Raw genomic sequence first — 13,987 nt, forward strand, 5'->3', positions numbered from 1 at the left:
TCCCTAGGAGGCCTGGAGTCATCAGCTGTCATTGTCTATTGTGATGACAGGAATTTTAGGAGTTTTGGCAATGGCAACTGTGGGGAATAAATGGGTAATTGACCTTTCATGAACTCTCTCTAGATAATGATGAACTGACAAGGAGTACAAACCAGCCAGCAAAGTATAAAATAGCTTTTCAGATCACCTAAACAGTTTAGGTCTTCGGAATAGAAATCTTTATCAAGTGTATGATATGCTTTTTGTCTTTTTCTTTTTTTAAAAAAAAAATTATGTTTATTTATGTATTTTGAGGGAAAGAGAGAGTAGAAGTGGGAGAAGGCCAGAGAAAGAGGGAGAGAGAGAGAATCCCAAGCAGGCTCCTCACTGACAGCACAGAGCCCTCACAAACCATGAGATCATGACCTGAGCCGAAACTAAGGGTTGGACACTTCACTGACTAAGCCACCCAGGAGCCCCTACTTTTTGTCTTTTTCAAAGAAAGTATGCCAAACATATTTAGCCTTTTCTATGATTGCTCAAAAGCATCATTGACCGGGTAGATTAAACTCTAGATTGGCCTGCACTCTACTACTGTGTGCATGTGTGGTTTTGTTTGCTTGTATGTTTGTTTGTCTACTTTTGAGTTTTCCTCTCAGTCTCCTTCTTCTGCTAGTCTGTCAACCATCCCTTTATCCTGTTCTCAGTGTACCTACTTGTAACAAATCTCTCTTTGTTTGCTTTTAAATCTGCTGAGAGTTTGGGTATGAGGTGATTATAACTATGAAAATCCAGAACAAGGACTGCCAGTACCTAGCATGAGAGCTATTCATCCCCATCACTAACCATGAATCATTAAAACCCTGGATGTGGCCTCAGAATCTTTCACAAAAGATGCTCCATCCAAGTAGCTCCTATCAATTGATAAGAATTGATACCAATTGATAGTATTCGGCATGGGAGCTGAATACTATCTCCATGGGGATGGTGTTAGTAGTCAAGTCCTGCAAGAAATAAATAGCACCTCAAACTTGGGTGATTTGAAGAGAGTTTAATACTCTATTTTCATAAGTCTGAGTAGGGCTTAAGAAGCCACACCCTACCATACCCTGGAGTTAGTACCTGTGGGTCTGAAGGAGAGGGAGAAGTTACTGGAACCTAGACCTAAGTGCTGCCAGGAGCTATGGTCTGGGTGGGAGGCTGCAGCTAACTTACAAAGACCCTGCTGGTAGGGAGATGTGAGAATAAATTCTTGACCTCATTTACCTTATATACTCCAGGGTCTTTCCAGTTCTTCCAAATGGCCAAACCCAACTGGAATCCAGAAGACAAGATAGATCCCTTTGATGCAGTTCATGCTGGTCTGCCTCCCAGGGCACAGAGCAGGATGGAGGAAGGACACAGGGGCATCTGAGAACCTCTGGCACAGAGGGGAAATGTACTTTCTGGGATACTAGAGGACTGGAAGCAGAGTGATCCTCTGGGGTCACCTGGGCATGACTGAACACTGATGTGTCCTACTGGTGCTGCATTTGGTTCAGGAACCAGGAAATTCTGGTTATTTATAAGCCTTTCATTAAATGTAATGACAAATGGGGTTAGTGTGTTCCAGAATGGTAATTCAACACCTATTATAAAAGGACAGGATTGTAGTCAGAATTACGTTTCTGGGTGGAAAAACCCTACCTTGTATGGACAGTGTCAGTTTTTTCTTCTTGTTCCTTTCCCACCTCTTCTATCCCAGGGATTCTGGGTCAAGGAGAGCCATGTTGAAATATGCTACATCTGTTTCCACTTTGTAGCCTCCTAATGTCCTATAAGATTTTATATCCTTAGATCATTGAATGGGAAGTTAGTTGAACATTTTATTATGTGTAAATGTGGGTATAGTTTACCGTTGTGAGACCAGAGCTAGGGAGAAACATTTCTTCATCTCTGATCTAGAGAAGAGTAAGATTAATTCAATTTTGCAAATGAATCAATTTTCTTTTATGTACAACCCATAGACTCAATTGAACAAGTATAATGACACTGATGTAAGTTGTTCAAACTATTTTTGCTTCTTGGTTCTTCACTGTATTCCAGATAGTGGAGGTTGCTGGAGAGCCAGGTTCCAAATAGGTAAGGAGCTACCAGGCTCTCTCCTCTGGGCCTATAGCAGACTTTAGGCACCTTTATTATAAAATGCTTTTTTCCATCCCATTTCACTCCTTACCTTCACCACTGAACCTTTTCAAAGACTCATCTACACCTGCAAGCTACATTCAGACCCACCGCCCTCCCTATTCCCTACACCATTATTAGTCTGGATATTCCTTCCCACACTGTGCTGAACAGTAGATGTCAGTGGTTAGATTTTTTTGGCCCTCCTCTGGTATAGGATGATGTTGTCATCACTTCATCTTGCAGTGTTCTTGTCTTTAGATCTCCTTTTTCCTCCTTTTCCAGGAAAAGTTCCTGGTGGCTGCTTCTCTGCTTCTGTTATTACTACCTATTCCTTTTTCTGCTCTCCAAATACAGCAGTATTTCCCAGTTCCTTTCCCCAGCTCCTCTACTAAGCATTCCCATTCTTACTTGCATTTTTTAGAGCACTTTCCATACTTTCTTCTTCAACAAACATCCACTCTCTTTGCTTCAATTACCACTGCTCTGATGTGACTCCTAGATTTACAAACTTTGCCTCTATCTGGGTGCATAGGCCTCTCATCCCCACTTCTCTGGTGGATATGTCCACCTACATAAGTGGCCAGCACAAACTAAACTAGTCCAAGTCGAACCCACTATGTTCCCTTGCAAATGATTACTTCTGATGATTTACCTTTGAGCACCCTGGCTCAATACATTGGACTTTTTTTTGTTGTTTAGTGGCTTTCTAGAGACTTTGTCTGCTGCCCCTTCTTCCTCAAGTGCTGTCCCATCCCAGCTACATGGCCATGGTCTTCCAGGATTCTGCCTTCTCCGGCCTCAGTTGATTGGTTCCAGGGTAGATCTTCAGTGTGCTTGGGAAGAGCAATAGTGCGCAGTGGTGAGTCAAATTGGGCTACTGTCCGCTAAGTTGCACAGGTTTTTCTAATTATAAAATCAGTATAGTAATAGCACCTACTTCAAAGTACTTATATGAATATTAAATAAGATAATACATGTAAATTGCTTAGCAACTCCACCTAAGCTAGTTCAATTTAATCTGCTGTTACCTGACTGTAACAAGAGTAACTAACACTTTTAGCTCCAAAAGAGGCTTCTGATTACAAAGTCCTAACAATTCTGCTTCTGAAATATCACTGGCTTTGTGTCATCTTGTTCATTTCTATTGCCTCCTTTGTGTTTCTGGGCAATGAAAGTACCTAATCAATCTCTGTAGCTATGGTCTAACCCACAGTCTCATTTAAAAAATGTTTTTTAAATTTATTTATTTTGAGAGAGAGAATGAGCAGGGGAAGGGTAGAGAGAGAGAGAGAGAGAGAGAAAGAGAGAGAGAGAGAAACCCAAGCAGGCTCCACACTCAGCACTGAGCCCCACACCCATAAAAATGATTTTTTTGGGGGGTTGCCTGGATGACTGAATGTTGGATTCTTGATTTTGACTAAGGTCAGGATCCCAGGGTCGTGGGATCGAGATCTGTGTTGGATTCAGCATGGAGACTGCTTGAGATTCTTTCTCTCTCTTTCTCTCTCTCTCCCTCTGGCCTTCTCCCCAATCATTCTCTCTCTCTCTCTCTTAAAAAAAAAAAAAGACACTAGAAAACAAACTAAAAATGGTTTTTTAACTGCTACTTGAGCATGCCATGTTCTTCCTCCAGAACCTCCAAGGAATCTGCACTGTGTTCTGAATAAAAGACACTTCTCTTTTTTTTTTTAAGTATATTTATTTATTTTGGCAGAGAGAGAGAGAGAGAGAGAGAGAGGAGATACAGAGAATTCCAAGTAGGCTCTGCACTATCAGTGCAGAGCCTGACATAGGGCTAGAACTCAAAAACCTCAAGATCATTACCTCAGCCGAAATCAAAAGTCAGGATCTTAACCAACTGAGCCTCCCAGGCACCCTAAATGACACTTTTCTACTAGTGGTTTCACTTATTTTCTCAAGCTTCTCCCCACCTTGAGAGAGGACCTGCTGCTTGCCACTTCTTACGTTGCAGCTCAACGGAACGACTCAATCATAACTCCTCTACATGTGGCTGTCTCTGTGCCATTGTTCATGTTGCTAGTTTTACCTCAGTCCTCTCAGCTTTCTGCTATACTTTCTTTCTTTCTTTTTTTTCTGTTATACTTTCTTTTTTTTTTTCTGCTATACTTTCTGTAACAATCTCACCATTTTGCAAAGCCCAAACTTAATGAAACCTTTTTCATGAGACTTTTCTGGTTTCCTCAAGCAAAATGAACTCCTTGAATTCCTGTACCATTGAATTCTCATTTGTGATGTTTATTTGGCTCCATCTACTATTACAATTGTTACTGTGCATCATTTATTTCTTCCACTAGATTGCAGGTTCCTGGAGGACAAGTGTCTTACTTAAGTCAATAGCCTCCAAAGTGACTAGTACTAAATAGAGGGCATTCAAAACACATTTGTGGAAGATAATTGAATCAAGAAAACATTCTCATGCTCCCTTCTGCAGCACATACACTAAAATTGGAACATTAGGCAGTAGCTACACTTGTGGTGAGCACAGTATAACATAAAAACTTGAATCACTGTGTTGAACACCTGAACGTAATGCAACATTGTATGTACACTACACTCAAATAAAAAAAAAAAAAAAAGAAAGAAAGAATTAATGTTCTCTGGTAGATTGGGCACAAAGTTGAATATAGTGTGTACAAGCACGTGTGTGATGTGTGTGTGTGCGTGTGTAAAGAAAGAAAGAGAGGAAGAGAGAAATATTTGAAGAACTGAATTAATCTCTACACCACAAATGAATTCAAGATGGATACAGTTTGGCCAGTGGTGGCAATTTTGCTTTATATTGCTATTTTTGTTTGTCACTATAACAAACTGATTTAATACTTTATTACCTTGGTTCTTATTTTATTTAATTTTCTTTCAGGTTTCTATGTGTTTTATTTTTACAAAGTGTTATAATTTTATAATGAAATCTCCAACTTTGAAAAATAATCTAAAACATACTTTTCATCTTATTACATATGGTTCTTAACAATGTAAGTAAATAAAGGCAAATTGTGCTTTAGTCAAAATCAATAAAAAGCTTCCAGTCAAATGTTTTCTATTAGCTTAAATGATTGCATACTTAATTTAATGCAACAAGTGATAATAGGAAGTGCAGGGGTTTTACGAAATACATGCAATACTTACTTTTTCAAAAAATCCTTCCATTTCTCCTCTGTAACGTATTTCAGGATAAACTGATCCTTTAAATGAGAATGTAAAAATGTAAGAAAGCACTGTTTATTCTGGAAAAGTTTTAATATTATTAAAAATAATTGTCCTCAAAAATAAAACCTTTGGCTTAAAATATATAGATAGTATGAACTTTTCATTTTGATTCAAATATTAATAGTGATTTTTCAAGAGGAAAAACTTCTGCATAATACAAATATTAAGCAGGTCAGCATGGGTTACTAACAGAAAATTTGACTATCAAAATACACAACATTCCTCTGTGAAAATTTGTGCATATTTAATTTTATTGAAGTGTATCATTTGAAAGTTTTTACCTAGACATTTCTAGATATGTCTCCCAAGGCAAGGGACACAAAAGTAAAAATAAACTATTAGGATCATATCAAAATAAAAACCTTCCGCACAGTAAAGGAAACAAAAAAACTAAAAGACAACCTACTTAATGGGAGAAGATATGTGCAAATGACATATATGATAACGGGTTAGTATCCAAAATATATAAAGAACTTACACAAGTCAACACCAAAAAAACCTCAAATAGTCCAATTAAAAATGGGCAGAAGACATGAACAGACATTTCTCCAAAGAAGACATCCAGATGGCCAACAGACACATGAAAATATTCTCAATATTACTCATCATCAGGAAAGTGCATATCAGAACCATGATGAGATATCACCTCATACCTGTCAAAATGGCTAACATCAAAAATACAAGAAACAACAAGTATTGTCAAAGATGTGGAGACAGAGGAACTCTCTTGCACTCTTGGTGGGAATGCAAAGTGGTGTAGCTACTGTGGAAGACAGTATGGAGTCTCCTCAAAAAATTAAAAACAGAAGTGACCTATGATCCAGTAACACTACCAGGTATTTACCCAAAGAATACAAAAACACTAACTCGAAGAAATATATGCACTCCTATGTTTACTGCAGCATTATTTTACAACAGCCAAACAATGGAAGCAGCCCAGGTGTCTATCAATAGATGAATGGATAAAGAAGATGTATATATGTACAAAGGAATATTATTCAGCCATAAAAAGAATGAATTCTTGCCATTTGCAACAACATGAATGCATCTAGAGAGTATAATGCTAAGAGAAATAAGCCAGTCAGAGAAAGAATAATGCCATATTATTTCACTTATCTGTGGAATTTAAGAAACAAAACAAACAAAGGATAAAGGAGACAAACCAAGAAAGAGCCTTGTAACTATAGGGAACAAACTGATGGTTACCAGAGGAGAGGTGGGTGAGGGGATGGGTTAAATAGGTGAAGGGGATTAGGAACACACTTTTTTTTTTTTAATGTTTATTTATCTGTTTTTGAGAGAGAGAGAGAGAGAGAGGCAGAGAGAGAGGGAGACAGAGAATTCCAAGCAGGCTTTGTGCTGTCATCACAGAACCTGATGTGGGGCTTGAACCCAAGAACCATGAGATCATGACCTGAGTTGAAATAAAGAGTCTGGATGCTTAATTGACTGAGTCACCCAGGAGCCCCAAGAGTACACTTCTTTTGCTGAGCACTGAATAATATATGGAATTGTTGAATCACTATATTGTACACTTGAGACTAATATAACATTGTATGTTAACTATGCTAGAATTAAATTTAAAAATTAAATTAAAAAAAATAAAAATGAGATCTTTAGATCATGTTTTCTAATCTTTTTAAACATACCAACCTCAATTGAAAGTAAAAACATGCAAGGTAGACAATTTTTGTTAGGTTTATTGAAAGGCAAAACCAAAAATGGCTAACATTTTCTTTTTTTTTTTTTTTTTTTAATTTTTTTTTGAACGTTTATTTATTTTTGGGACAGAGAGAGACAGAGCATGAACGGGGGAGGGGCAGAGAGAGAGGGAGACACAGAATCCGAAACAGGCTCCAGGCTCCGAGCCATCAGCCCAGAGCCCGACGCGGGGCTCGAACTCGCGGACCGCGAGATCGTGACCTGGCTGAAGTCAGACGCTTAACCGACTGCGCCACCCAGGCGCCCCAATGGCTAACATTTTCAACCTAACTGAATAATGTTATAATTCTAGTATAATTGTTTTGATTATTCAGAAAATAATGATGGAGTAAGAGAGAAAAACAAAAACTAAAGGAGAAAATGTACATATCACAAATAGATTTGGTAATAATGTTGACTTATATTTGTATGATTTTATATATATATTTTTTTGTTTATTTATTTTACATTTTATCTTGGAATAAAGGCCGAGAAGCAATAAGTTTATTTATTTTGAGAGAGAGAGCTAGCTCACCGACATGAGTGGGGGGTGGGGAGGGGGGTTGGGCAGACAGAGAAGGAGAGAAAGAGAGAAAATACCAAGCTGGGGCTCAAACACACTGACAGTGAGATCATGACCTTTCTCCAAGGTCATGGAGGTTCAAACCAAAGATTCAAAGGCTTAACCAAACTGAGCCACCCAGGAACCCTGATTCTTTTTGTATTTAAAAGTACTTTCATATATAGTGTCTTTCTGATCTTTACAACAATCCTATCACTAGAAAGAGTTTCAGACATGAAACCCAGAAGAAATAACTTGTTTATCCTTGTACTTGAGCAACAAGGAAAAAAATTAACTGGAAAATAGTATATTTAATAAAATGTTCATTTTTGTGGTTGTTGTCGTTTTGTTTTGTTTTTTACTTAGGAAAACATACATTATGAAACAGGCTGGAATAGAACAGGTTGGCTAAGGGACTGGTAACGGAAGACTTCATTTGCTCTAAAAGCAGGAATTGGCATTGGTATATGTTCCAATATTAGCCTCATAAAAATACTGCTTGTTTTCCAACATATAAAACTGCTTTCAAATCCCATATTCCCTCAAGCTGTTTATATTATAACTTCATCAAAGTCTCAAAGTCAAGAATCTTCTGAACTGCTTGAACAGCATCTATTTCTTCTCCCTTTCTTTTTCTTTCTTTCTTTCTTTCTTTCTTTCTTTCTTTCTTTCTTTCTTTCTTTTTCTTTCTTTCTTTTTCTTTCTTTCTTTCCTTTCATTTCCTTTGGTTTTTCTCCTCTAAACACTTTGAGGAACTCCTTGTGATACTTGCCATAGAGGTGGAGAAAATCTTTTTTAATCGATAATGACTACTGACTACTAATTTTCTTTGAATTCTCTGTGCATAAAAGTCTTAATGAGATTGGAAACTATCATAATTCTTGGAGAGAGTACGTAAGATTAATGTGCCCTTTAGAGAAAAAAAACCCCAGACACTGAAATTCCAAGTATTGTTCCTGCTATTAAGAAATCAGAAAATCCTGGGGTGCCTGGGTGGCTCAGTCAGTTGAGTGTCTGACTTTGGCTCAGGTCATGATCTCATGGTTCATGGGTTTGAGCCCCCGCATGGGGCTCTGTGCTGACAGCTCAGAGCCTGGAGCTTGCATTGGATTCTATGTCTCCCTCTCTTTCTCTGCCCCTCCCCTGCTTGTGCTCTGTCTCTGTCTCTCAAAAATAAATAAATGTAAAAAAAATTTTTAAAAATTTAAGAAATCAGAAAATCCCTCCACTCCACAATCAGAAATAGTGTAGAAAGAGGGAACAGTCAACACCTGCTTGAGGTTAGAAAGATAAAAATGACAGTTCAGTGGTGAGTTTCTTGTGTATTCATTTTCAAAAACTGTGGCAGAGAAAAACAGAGAATTGAAGTTGAAAGTTATAAGGAAAGAGAAACTGAATAATGTCGCTAGACAATTTGACAATTTGACACAATTTGTCACTTAAGAAATTCAGCATCCCAGTATTATATTTTGGGTGAAATCTTTTTAATAAAGTATTAGAGTTTGCCATTTCTTTCCCAGTTGATTCCAACATTTAGATCCATCTATCATGAGGTCGCATTTCTTTTCTTGTGTACATGAATGCACCAGAGTGTTTCCTCTGAGTCAGGCATTAGAGCTAGCTATCCAGTGCATTTGGAAATTGTGGTGAGTACACTGTTTAGATGTATTCTGTTCTCCCTCATTAATTATTTAATTAGGGTCTTAAAGTATTTTGCAAACCTATAAACAGGAAATCCTATGTGTAATGCCTTCTTTTAGTCTGAGTCTTCTTGTAATATTATACTTCCAAAGTAATTCCTAGTAATCAGATGTCTAAATTAGGACCAGATTCCAGAATTATTTTAAAAATTTTTTTCAACGTTTATTTATTTTTGGGACAGAGAGAGACACAGCATGAACGGGGGAAGGGCAGAGAGAGAGGGAGACACAGAATCGGAAACAGGCTCCAGGCTCTGAGCCATTAGCCCAGAGCCTGACGCGGGGCTTGAACTCACGCACCGCGAGATCGTGACCTGGCTGAAGTCGGACGCATAACCGACTGCGCCACCCAGGCGCCCCCAGATTCCAGAATTAAAAGAATGAAACAGATTAACTCAGTAGGCTGAAATTTTAAGGAAACTAGGCCAACTAGAGGTTAATTTTCTGTCTCAGGGTCTTTTGTAATTTCTGATCTTTAGGCAACACACAGAGACAAACATGCATATAAAGGACCCTACTGGAATAAGTAAAAGAAAAACCTTTCTCTTTTATACCTATATGATGTGGAAAACCATAACATTAACTGCACTAAATTATAAGCAGTGGAATCTTACATTGTTTCAACATGTCTGGGCATGTTTGGTGATTGGATTTGTTCTAAACCAAACTCTCCATGGATTCCTGATAACCCAATGGTGGGAGAAGGTGGGTGGAGATTGTCAATAAAACCATAGATCTACTTTAAGTTCAAGCCAGGATCCCCACTCCATGCAGATACATAAAAGCTCTTATTATACCTACATTTATTAAAGTTACATCTTGTCATATCTATATGCTCAGTGTATGCCCACATATACTAGCTACTGTATCTAAATAAACCCAACTGAGACCATGAACAAGTTGAATTTGTTAATTCTACCATTATCTTAACTGTGAAGGTGACCTAGGCTCTTGACAGAGATCTAGTTTCTTGAGAGGGAAAGATGCTCTTAAGATTTTTATAATTGCTTATTCTTAATAATTTTAAATTTGCCTCAGTGTCCTACTAAATGATAACCCATTGTCATGAAAAGAGTAAATGCCACTAGAACTAGAAGTCTTAAGATACAAGGAATGTAGTTATTCAAACAATGTTCTGGTGAAAAGTTTAAATTTTGAACAGACCTCAATAATCTGCATCCCTCATCAATGTGGTAAATACCTAGCGTGTGTGTGTGTGTGTGTGTGTGTGTGTGTGTAATAGTATACACTATTATAAATGTACTGATAAATAATAGAATGGTATAGTATTGTGACAATGGTGTTAAAATATTATAAGAATTGCATGCAGGGAAAGGTTATTTATAGCACTGCTTTAGGTCTGGAACATCTCTGAAATTTGGGGGTTTGGAAGTGTTGAAATTGTTATAAGGTTCTGCTTTATAAATTTGCTATGTTGCTTGCTATAGACTGAATGTTTGTATTTCCCCAATATTCATATGCTGAAATCCTAATCCCCAATGAAATGGTAATAGTGATTGAGGCCTTTAGGTGGTGAGGATGAGGTCCTCAAGAATGGCATTAATGCCGTTAGAAGAGAGACCCCAGAGACATACCTTACCACTTCCATCTTGTGGAGACACAGTGAGAAGATGGCAGTCTATGACGCAGGAAACAAGCTTTCACCAGACACGAATCTGACCTTGGCCTTCCCAGCCTCCAGAACTGTGAGAAGTAAATTTCTGTTGTTTCTATGCCACCCAGTTTATAATATTCTTGTATACCCTGAACTAGGGCATGCTGGTATTGTTCAACTGAAATGAGGAAGATCTAAAACAGTAATCCTTGTGGACAGGACCATAATGTCCAGGCTAGAGTTTTCATGCTAACATGGTCATTAGAAGAGCAGCAGCAAGGTTCAATCACATACATAAGTGTAGGAGCCAGAGTCCAGTGGCTTAGGTATCTGACTGCAAGTTGCAGGGACAAGGATTTCTGATCATACTCTATTTTAAGAGAGTGCCACAGTGAGCAAAATTGGTATTAGTTACCTGCAATCAGAGAGCTTGGTTAACTAGCTAACCAATGAGCATGAGTGACACCTAAACATTGGACCTGGAGGAAGTGACATTATAAGCCCTATAGTTTGCTTACAAAAACATGGTTTCTTACCAAACTTCAGCTAATAAGAGTGAGTTAGGGTGAATGGTCTCAGATATTTGCTTAATGTTTTACACACCCTCTCTAATTTATAGGTAGCTTTTGATAAATTATAAAATCAGTACTTTATTATAAAAATCCAAATGTTATAAACATGTTAATGTAGAAAATAAAAATTCCCAACAGTTTCATTCTCCAGATATTAACCAACTGCTGCTTATCCACCCCCCCCCCCCCCCCCATCCATGTTTCTTCTCATGACAGGGAGGCATCATGACCTAGTAGTTGAGAAGGCAGATTTGGGAGCCAAGCTACTTGGGTGCAAATTTCAGCTCTGTCACTTACTAGCTGTGTGACTGTGGGGCAAGGACCTCTCAGTGCCTTGGAATCCCATCTCTGCACAGGGGCATAGCTACCTCTCTCACTGAGTTGTGAGGATTAACAATGGCATATTAGAATAGTGTGTGGTACATGGCAAGTGTGGTTTTTATTAATGATGATGATGATTATACAGTTACATATAAGGAGATATTTACACATACAAATATAAGGTACTTTATTATTAAAATTTTTTAAATGTTTATTTATTTATTAAAAAAAAAACTTTAGTGTTTATTTTGTTTTTGAGAGAGACAGTGCAAGCAGGGGAGGGGCAGAGATAGAGGGAGACACAGAATCTGAAGAAGCTCAGAGCTGTCAGCACAGATCCCGACACAGGATTTGAACTCATGACCCGAGTTGAAGTCAGACACTTAACTGACTGAGCCACCCAGGCGCTCCTGTATTTTCTTGATTTACAGATATTCATTTGCTATCATAAACGTATATGAACTCTATCTGTTGTGGTTTTCCATTGCAGAACAGGGGAAGAAAGTGGTATTTTAATGGCCTAGCTTAGGCCAAAAACTAGCTGTTGTAAAGAAGAGAATTCCGGGGTGCCTGGGTGGCGCAGTCGGTTAAGCGTCCGACTTCAGCCAGGTCACGATCTCGCGGTCCATGAGTTCGAGCCCCGCGTCGGGCTCTGGGCTGATGGCTCAGAGCCAGGAGCCTGTTTCGGATTCTGTGTCTCCCTCTCTCTCTGCCCCTCCCCTGTTCATGCTCTGTCTCTCTCTGTCCCACAAATAAATAAACGTTGAAAAAAAAATTAAAAAAAAAATAGAGTTTTAAAAAAAGAAGAGAATTCCCCATTGGACTTCATACCCTCCCCAATCCCCATCTCATCAAACCATTAGACAGAGTTTCAAGCTTTTGTCCATCCTTTAATAATATTTATTCTTACGGAAGCTTTCACTTATATCATTCTAAGTATTCTTGGCAAGAAGTGGAAATATATTTGGTCTAAATGAGACAAGCTTAAACTTAATCAGTAAAACATTAGTTAAATGGAAGGAGAATAAAATTTCCCCATCCAATACTTGGCCTGTTTATTTATTAGGTAATTTGATTACAAAAGTTCGGAAAAGCAACAGATGAATTCAGCTCTTTTTATTCCAGAATGAAACAAGGGGTCAGATATTAGGATCACATTCTCTTATTTATTTATATCCAATGTATCCCATTATTACCTATAATAATAATAAAATAATAAAAATCGTTTTCCCCTGTAGGTAACTTTTTGTTTCTCTCTTGCTGCTTTTAAAATTCTCTCTTTATCTTTAAACTTTGACATTTTAATTATTATGTGCCATGGTGTGGACGTCTTCGGGTTCATCTTGTTTGGAACTCTCTGTGCTTTCTGGTAACAAGAAAGTTGGTAACAAAGTTACCTACAAGGAAAAACCTATAAGGCTATCAGGTGATTTTTCACCAGAAACTTCACAAGTCAGAAAGGAATGGCATGAAATATTCAACGTACTAAAAGGAAAAAACCTATAACCTACTTTACCTGGCAAGGTTATCATTCAGATTTTAAGGAGAGATAGAGTTCCCCAGACAAACAAGATAAAGGAGTTTATCACCACTAAACTAGCCTTACAAGAATGTTAAAGGGACTTCTTTAAGTGGAAAAGGAATGGCCATAATTAGACATAAGACAAATATGAATAATAAGATGTAAAATATGACAACATAAAATGTGATGGGAGTAAAAAGGGAGGAATAAGGGAGGAAAAAGAAAAAGAAAGAGAAAGATCTTTTCTTTATTTTCTTCTTCTTCTTCTTCTTCTTCTTCTTCTTCTTCTTTTTGAGAATCTGCTTCACTTAAATGACCATCAAATCAACATGGCTGGTATTTACTTAGGATGTTATATATGAACCTCTGGGTAACCACAAACCCAAACCTATGATACATAAAAAAATAAAGACAAAGAAAGCCAAACAAAACACTATAGGTACTTATCATGCACAAAGAAAGAGACCAAGAGAATAAGAAAACAAAGAACTATAAAAACAACCAGAAAACAAATTTTAAAAATGGCAATAAGTACATATCTATCAATAATCACCTTAATGTAAATGGCCTAAATGCTCCAATCAAAAAACAGAGTGGCAGAATGGATAAAAAAACAAAAAA

The 13,987-nt window shown here is 37.7% G+C and overlaps 1 protein-coding gene across 11 annotated transcripts in view; it reads right to left on the minus strand.

The window, feature by feature from the left end:
- Positions 1-13,987, minus strand: part of BBS12 (Bardet-Biedl syndrome 12) — a 71,246-nt gene that overhangs the window by 14,662 nt on the left and 42,597 nt on the right. For 3 of the 11 annotated variants that reach the window (XR_005790033.1, XR_005790041.1, XR_005790042.1), the window contains 2 exons: positions 5,293-5,348; positions 1,246-2,978 (listed from right to left, as the gene is read on the minus strand). The exons of 1 other annotated variant lie outside the window; for it this stretch is intronic. The gene's annotated coding sequence lies outside the window, so the exon portion shown is untranslated. The remainder of the gene's footprint in view (positions 1-1,245; positions 2,979-5,292; positions 5,349-13,987) is intronic. 7 more of the 11 variants (XR_005790047.1, XR_005790048.1, XR_005790044.1 and 4 more) reach the window with 7 other exon arrangements.

The sequence above is a fragment of the Herpailurus yagouaroundi genome, unplaced genomic scaffold, assembly GCF_014898765.1.
Source record: "Herpailurus yagouaroundi ecotype Mexico unplaced genomic scaffold, PumYag 28, whole genome shotgun sequence".
Classification (NCBI taxonomy): Eukaryota; Metazoa; Chordata; class Mammalia; order Carnivora; family Felidae; genus Herpailurus; species Herpailurus yagouaroundi.